Raw genomic sequence first — 8,932 nt, forward strand, 5'->3', positions numbered from 1 at the left:
GCAGATTTAATCACTTTAATCAAATAATCAAAACGAACATCAATAACGGAACAGATAGAAATTATGTGCCACCTGGTAGAATGCAATGCAAAGAATGTAACATCGCTGCTAGTTTTCCTACCAAAGATGCAAATCTAATCAAGAGGAGACTTCAGATAAGCTCAAATGGAAAGACATTCTACAAAATAATGGACCTATATATGACCCGTAAAAGTGTCATGGACATGGAAGTCAAGAAAAGATTGAGGAACTATTTTGCATCAAAGGAGACTAAAGTGCCTAGACAAATAAATGCAATGTATGATTCTGAACTGGATCCATAAAAGACATTATTGGGACAACTTGCAAAACTTGAATGGAATCTGAGGTCTAGCTAATACCATACAAGGCTAATTTCCTGCTGTTGATGGTCATATTGAGATTATGTAAGAGAATGCTTTTGTCTATAAGAAATACATACTCAAGAATTCCAGAGTGATGAGGCATTATGTTAGCAATTTGCTCTCAAATACTTCAGGAAAAAAAGTTTTGTACTGCATTTTCGACTTTTCTATAAATTTATCTCAATTTTTTTAATGGAAAGAGAAATCAGGCACAACAACATATATAGTGTGTGATTTCATTTATATGAAGTGCAAAACAGACAAAAAATATTGTCTAGGGATGGATAATTAGATAGTAAAACTAAAATAAAAACCATGAAAATTAATACATAAAAGTTAGTTTATGCCACCAACGGTATGGATGAGGACTGTGACTGGGATGGCAAATGTGAGGGGTGTCTTGGGTGCTGCCAATTTTGTATGAGTGATAGCTCAACAGATGTTCATTTTACAACCATTCATTAAATTGTACATCTGTTTTATGCACTTTCCTATAAGTTTGTTGTATTTTACAGTATAAAAGTTTTGAAAAGAAAATTTAAGAAACAAAATAGGAGACTATCGCTTAATTGAAACCATTGAAAAATGATATATTTCAAATTATAGATTCTTTTTCCAGATTTTAGAAATGTAATAAGGTGTACACAATATGTAATATTTTACTCCCTAAGTAGTTTGAAACTACTTCCTGTAATCAAACTTCTGCAGCAAAGCATCTAAATAATTGTACCAGATAGTATAAATAAATACTATAAGTAGCCACAGACATGTTTAAGTCATATGTTGCCATCAAATGAGTTTGCTGCCAACATAAAATTTTGTTTTATTTTGCTCGGGTTTTTTTTTTTCCAGAGCTTTTTGAATTTTGGAATTGCAGATAAGAGATTATGGACCTGTACTAACTTCAAAAAATTGTCAGAAAAGGAAAAGCTATCATATTTTATACAGATTAACTGTGAAAAGCATTCATATTGTAATAATGACATAAACAATGACTATTATTCAACACAAAACAATGGTATAACCATACTGGGAAGACTGTACAAGGAGTACACTTTAATAACTTTCATTTCCTGAAGATTGGAAGTTTGTATGTATGTAAAGAAAGCTAAATTCCTATTTTCCCTAGATGGATATTGCCTAAAATTGAAAAACCAGTAGGTAGCAATATATGCAAGTCATTTAGCAACATGGAGGTAAATACCAAAATTATATTCTAAAAAAGGTAAAAATGGTTACCTTTTTAGGAAATGGCAGGGTGAAAAGAGGAATCGGTCTGTTACTTTTCATAAGCAAACCTCGAGGATTTGACTTTAAATTGTGTAAAAGAAATAATATAAAAATGTGTTTAAGTAGTTGTTAAGCACCTAGTATGTGCAGGGAACTATACGCAGTAAGATATAGAAACCATTTTCAAATCACTTATAACCTGGACATTCTAGCTGGGGTGTCAGCCAGGTATCCATGAATAAAATGACCAACGATACCAGATATATATGACAATAGTCATTGGAGGTAGCCAGCAGGAGCTCGGAAGAGGAAGAAAGTACTCCTACAGGAGTAGACACAGAAGGGTTCCTGGAGGGAATAGGCTTGAGCTGAGCCTTAAAGATAGGCAGAATTAATATTTTTGTTCATGCTGCACCAAGCCCTTGCTGCCGAAAGGACTTCTGTTTTGATCTGGAATTTGAATATCTGAAATGAAGACTTGGGGAAATGCTATTGTCAGCGGGGTCTTTTATTGACAAAGGAACGCCATATAATACATGCCAAAGGGAAGTCAGAAAACTTCAACAAAAGTATATTTTTATTTTGTTAATTCCAGAAATAGGTATTTCTCACTTCATTCTACTAGAGCCGTGGTCCTCAACTGGAAGCTATTTTGCTGTCCAGGGTATATCTGGCAATACGTTAGGAAGTTTTTAACTAGAGAAGTGCTATTGGCATCACGTAACTAGAGACCAGGGATCTGCTAAACATCCTACAATGCACAGGACAGCCCTCCAAAACAAAGAATATCCTGTGCAAAATGTCAGTAGTACTGAGGTTGAGAAATCCTATGCCGAATCATCCAATCCTGTTCCCCATGCAGTGGTGACCTTAGGAAGAGGGAGAACTGAAAGCCACACATATATCTTGAAAGATTCCAAGAAAACCTCCCAAGAATACTTGTCTCCACAGGCTGATTACTGGTGCTCTAAAGTAATTTGTATATATTATGAATTGATCACCACAATAAGTCTAGTTAACATTCGTCACCATACATAGTTACAAACATTTTTTTCTTGTGATGAGGACTTTTGAGATCTACTCTCTTGGCAACTTTGAAATATGCAATAGATTATAATTAACTGTAGCCTATAAACTATATTTTCCTTTAACATTTTTTGTTGGGTCAATTACCAGGTTTACTTTTCAGCTTATTAAGGAGTCATTTGAGAACATAAACGTAAGTTTTGATAGTAGGATTGAAGGTGAGTGATGTAGACAGACCAATGACCCTATAAAGATGTTCATGTCCTAATCCCCAGAACCTGTGAATACATTATGTTACATGGCAAGGGGGGATTAAGTTTGCTAATCAGCTGACCTTAAAATAGGTCCTGAATTATTCTGGTAAGAGCCAATGTGATCACGAGGGTGATAAGTGAAAGTGGAAGCAGGAAAGTAAGAGTCAGAATAAAATGTGATGATAAAAGCAAGATCAGAGACATACGATCAGAGAAAGACTCAATTAGCTATTGCTGGCTTTGAAGATGGAAGGGAGCTACAAGCCATGAAGGAACCCTCTACCAGTGGTCTCCAACCTTTTTGGCATGAGGGACGGGTGTTCCTATGATAATCTAATGCCTGATGATCTGAGGCGATGCTGAGGCAGTGAGGCTAGCTCTGGGGAGCCGCTGCAAATACAGATGAAGCTTCGCTCACTCACCAGCCACTCACCTCCTGCTGTGCGGCCCTATTCCTAACAGGTCACGGTACTGGTCCAAGGCCCTGGGGCTGGGGATCCCTGCTCTAGGCTGGTAGGGTACCCTAGTGGTGAACTCAGGGCCACAAGAGGGCAGTAGGAAAGTGCTGGGTACCAGAAGATAGGAGTAACAGACCATAAAGTGAAAGAGGTCCTGAGAGAAAACAGTCTGTGACAAACTTGACTTATTTCATTCTGTTTCTAACACAAACCCTGGACTTAGGTCTCCAGAGAAAGACAGGAGAGAGCAGATTTTCCTTCTGCAATCTGGCAGAAAGATAGGTAGAGACTTGCTGATCAGTCCAAAGGAATCAGTCACTTTATTGTTCCCAGAAGGTATTCTTGCTTTCCCAGTATGAACCCAGCCAGCATCTCACCTGAATTAACATGAGAGACAGCTTTCCCAACCAGCACATGAGCTGCAAACCTGGGACATTTTTGAGGTTTGACTCCAAGCTATTCTTGCAATCCTTGAATAATTGCCATTCCCACTCAAATCAATTCAAGTTTTATTTGTGTAAAAACGCTTAGCCAGAATCCTTTACTACTCTCAGTTACATGATTGATTACTTTAAACGGTACTAGGAGTAGCATAAGGCATCAAAAAACAGAAAAATCTGCTTACACAGTCTTTGGATCTGAAAACCAAATGGAAACATTAATATCTTAAAGCTGAAAGCAGTTACTGAATAAAAATCATAAGGAACCTTGAACAACCTATTGAACCAAAACAACATCCTGTCCCACAAATGCTTTCAATTCATGTTGTGAAATAAAACAGATATTATGTTTTTACCCTTAGAACATAAAACATAGTATTCAGCTTCCAGTGCTATGAAATAGATATACAATTTCAGAAAATAGGATAAGTAAGTCTCCAGTTCTGTTGAAAAATAATTACGGCTTCATGTTTATTCTTTTCAGTTTGAACCTATTGCCAGATAATTATTTCAAAATGAATCTCTTTCTCAATCCTCAGGAAAAGAATGCTTGGTATGTTTTGATTGGTTAGTGTGCCATCATGCATTTTATGAGCCCTTTGCTTAATCTGATGTTAATGTATTCTTCTCAGGCAAAGGAGAAAGACCATGCCCAGAGGTGATAGCAGTGGCACCTGAATTGCTCAACAGATCTTCACTTGGTTTAATGTGCCCAAGAAAGGAAGACAACTCTGTCCTCTTTTATAATATTTTTCCATAAAGTCTTCCTTGACTGACTAGCTTCAATAGTACCATGCACTTCTCCATCATAACCCTCAACACACACACACAGCATCTAAATGAGTAATAACCTATTCAGCGTCTGTCTTCTCCGTTACATTGTAAGGACCATGATGCTCGTATTCCAGGCCCTATTCCTAGCGCCTAATACTGTGCTTGGTACATAGTGAACCTATTTAATTATATTCTGAGTTAATGAATGAATAAACAAGCAACTGCTCTTTCTCTAAGGGCTGGGCAGTTTAATCCCAGGATACCTAGGTCCTTTAGAAATAAGTCTTTCTAGACAAATACAAATGACATGAAAATTTTATAAATATACTATTTGTTGAGGAAACATTTTTTAATTTGTTCTGCCACACAATGAAAACACTTTTATCTGGCAATCTTTCCATCATGTTTACATTTAGTAAACATGTATTTAACATTTTTTCTTTTTTAACATTTTGTCAAACTTATATCTTATCAAATCATACTATTTATATGTTTTTACCTTGTATGCTCTTAGACTCCCTCTCTGCCTGCTCTGGTTTTTGGATGCTGCAAGTAAAGCACCTTAAATGCTGGCATTGGCCCATCTCAGGCCCTGGATGAGCAGAGATCAGACACTGTTTGATTTTAACAGAGAAACAGGATCCTCGTGAAGAAATTTGCAGGCATTAGACATGAGATAGCAGAGAAATGACCAAATTTGACCTTGAAATTCTGTTCTCAAAAATTAGGTAAATTTCCAAGGAGATGGTTTATTGGTTTATGATCCCGAGATTAAGAAATAGGGCTTCCAGGGAAAATATCAGCATCATGATGTCATCAGAGGAGGGAACGAGGTGGGTCTAGGCAGAATTATATATCTGCTCCAAGCTAAAAAAAAACTTGTACCACATTTCAACTCTGTCCCTCCAGTCTTCAAAAACATGGATTTTGGTAACTCTGTTGGCCTTGCCTCTTATTGGAAAAAAAAAGTTTTCCCATTTAGTGACTGAAAAACAGTCTGTTGTATGAGTTATATTTAAAAAATTATTGTCCAGGTGAGGCTAAAAGCAACACTGTATAAGAGTACACAGCTTTGGCCTTCTGGGACTGTGTGCTGGCCTTTAGGCCTTCTATGAAGCTAATCAGGATGATGAGTAGAAAGATCTGAAAATTGGAAGGTAAGAAACAAACTAAGGATATATATTTTTTAATCTTAGAAAGAGAAAAAAAAATTACTTTGTTATGGGAGAACAAAGGGAGAAAGACTAGAACACTGAGTTTATACAGGGATGAGAAAGAAGTTTGTTGAAAGAACTTTAGAGTGGGTAGGAAACGGACCAAGAGATGAAGAAATAATTTTAGAGACTTCTGCTAGATATTCTCTTGACATTCTTTGAAAGTGCCTAGTAAATATGTGAATTACCTTGTGACTAGTCTCTGTTGTCAAATTTGTGCTTCTTTGAATGAGGCACACCATACAGACTGGACTACCTGGGGCCGCATGTTTAAATGTGCTCTTTCTCCAGAGCTCCCTTCCTTTATCTCTACACGTAGGGAAACCAATGTAAATGAAGCCCAAATAATAAGAATTTTCTTAGCTAATTTAACTTTTATGTTCCCAGAGAACTCCTAAGAGAAACAAATAAATGAAAGAGAATTATCTCATACAAGAAATTCCGTTAGCACACACATATACACCATTGTTACAGGATATATACATTCCAACATTTAACACTTTCTACATCTACAACTCTAATCTATAAACATGAACACCCAACTGAAGTTCAGAACGATGACCCTGAGATACTTTTAAAATCTCGCTTTTTGTAATTACTAAAAGAAAAAAAAAAATAACCAAAAGAGATTTTGGTGTAAGATTTAATCCCTTCTAGCTGTGGGTATTGTGGTTAAGGGCCACCTTAAAGACAACGGCATGCAATTCGAAAAGGGATTAGGAATCTGTCACTTGTGGCCACATGTATGTAAAAGGAAACCTCACCTTGATGCTGCAATCATTTTTGCTCTTTCTTTTCTTTAAAAGACAGGATTTTATGAACAGCACCTAAAAGAATCTCTCTGTACCCTGAGGAAACTCTAAAATGCTAAAGGGAAAAGCAACTGTACGTTTCTTTTTCTCATTGGAAACTTTTTGACTAAAATGACCCATTTCTACCAGTTTTGTTTCTACTTCCTGAACCAGGACAAAAAGGCAGGCCCTCATACCCACACAGCATTTATAGCCATTATTGTGATCATTTGTATGTATGTGTGAGTGTGCATGTGTGTGTATATGTGTATGTGCCTTGTTATTTCTGCTGAGAAGAAAGCCCTAAATTTCAACTTCTCTCAATGGTTTTCTTCCCAGGCCACACAATTGGCAAAGCCCTGAGTCCTAAGACCTCCCAAAAGCACAGAGATGCCTGGGAATCTGAAACAGGTACCACTGATTATTTTAGCAGTAGAGGCCTTTTGTTTTCATTTGCCACTGTTACTTAAACAATTCTTTAGACATGACTTTAAAATCCCCTACTTGGTCTTTTTTTCCCACTGACAGATTTACCCTGATTCTTTCCTCCTCTTCTCAGGCTTTGGCTCTTGACATCTTTGCTAGAATTGATATCAACACCATGGTTGTGTTTATGTCTCCCCCCATTTCCAGGCTCACTGATGTGGTGAGTAGAGCTCTGGGAAGTGGAGCCGAGGAGGCTGAGTCATCAGTCATCATCTCTTGTCTCCCTGGGTCTGACCAAAATGACAGAGGCTCCTCTCACTAAAGTGTCACTGGGAGACCGCAGTAGAAAGGAGGTGGAAGACTTCTCCCAGTTGACTCTAACCGCTTTAAGAAAGGACACATTTTCAGCAGAGCAGAGGGGAGATGTTACTATAGAAATCTCAATTTGGTTTTCATTCCTTTTTGTCCTTTCGGCCACAGATTAAATGTGACCTTTTCTAAATGGATAAACCACTTTTGAAAGCTATGAGCTGAACATATACATACTCTGTGATCCAGCAGTTCCACTTTTGAATATATATGTATATGTATATATAATATGTTCATATTATATATTCATATTCTATACCTGGGGTCTCCATCTCCCAGGCATGGACCAGTACTGGTCCATGACCTGTTAGGAACCACGCTGCACAGCAAGAGGTGAGCGGTGGGCGAGTGAGCAAAGAAAACTTCATCTGTATTTGCAGCTGCTCCTCAGCATGAGCATTGCCACCTCAGCTCCACCTTAGATCATCAGGCATTAGAGTCTCATAGATGCACCGGTCCCTGGTGCCAAAAAAGGTTGGGGACCACAGTTCTATACCATATATTTAATATATGCATATAAATAATATATAATATAGGTAATAACAAATCTATTCATATGTTCACCAAAAAACATGTACAGAAATGTTCATAGCAGCATATTTATAATAACTAAAAACAGAAACTACCAAAGTACCTACTAACAGAATGAGCTAAATTGTGGTATATTCACATAATAGAATACCACACAGCAATGAGAATGAAGAAACTATAACTATACACAACAATGCTGATGAATACCACAAACATAATATTGAGCAAAAGAAAGCAGAGAGAGAGAGTAAATATTGTATAGTTTCATTTATATAAAGTTAAAAATAGGCAAAATCAATCTATGCTGTTAGAAGGTCAGGATAGAGGTTGTGATGGGAGTGATGACTGGAAAAGGGTGTGAGGAGAGTCTTTCGTGGTGCTAGTAACTTAGATTTCTTATCCAGATGCTGCTTCCCCCAATGCGTGCAGGTTGTAAATGAGTTATGCACTGTCTCTTCTATTGTTATACTACAATTAAAAACTTAAAAAGTCATCTTCTTGTACATGCTATAACATGGATGAACCCTGAAGACATTACACTAAATGAAATAAGCCAGACACAGATGGACAAATATTGCATGATTCCACTTATATGAGGTATGTAGTCATTTTCACAGAGTCAGAAAGTAGAATAGTGGTTATCAGGGGCTGAGTGGAGGGAGGAATGGAGTGTTATTGTTTAATGGGTACAGTTTCAGTTTGTGATGATGAAAATTTTCTGGAGATCGATAATGGTGATGGTTGACAACAATGTGAATGTACTTAATGCCACTGAAAAGTATATTTTAAAATGATTAAAATGGTGACTTTTATGTTATGCAGATTTTACTACAATAAAAAAAAATCATCTTCTCATTGCATACTTTCCTGATCACCTCACAGAAAGAACACTTCCAATTATTCCTATCATAAAATCACATTTATTTCCACCACAGCATTTTTACTACTTGCTGCTTTCTTGTTCTTTATCTATTCTCAGAATCCTTATTCTCAATGTCTACTAGAATGTAAGCTCCCTGAGGACAGGTATCTTGTC

The sequence above is a fragment of the Pteropus alecto genome, unplaced genomic scaffold, assembly GCF_000325575.1.
Source record: "Pteropus alecto unplaced genomic scaffold, ASM32557v1 scaffold155, whole genome shotgun sequence".
Lineage (NCBI taxonomy): Eukaryota > Metazoa > Chordata > Mammalia > Chiroptera > Pteropodidae > Pteropus > Pteropus alecto.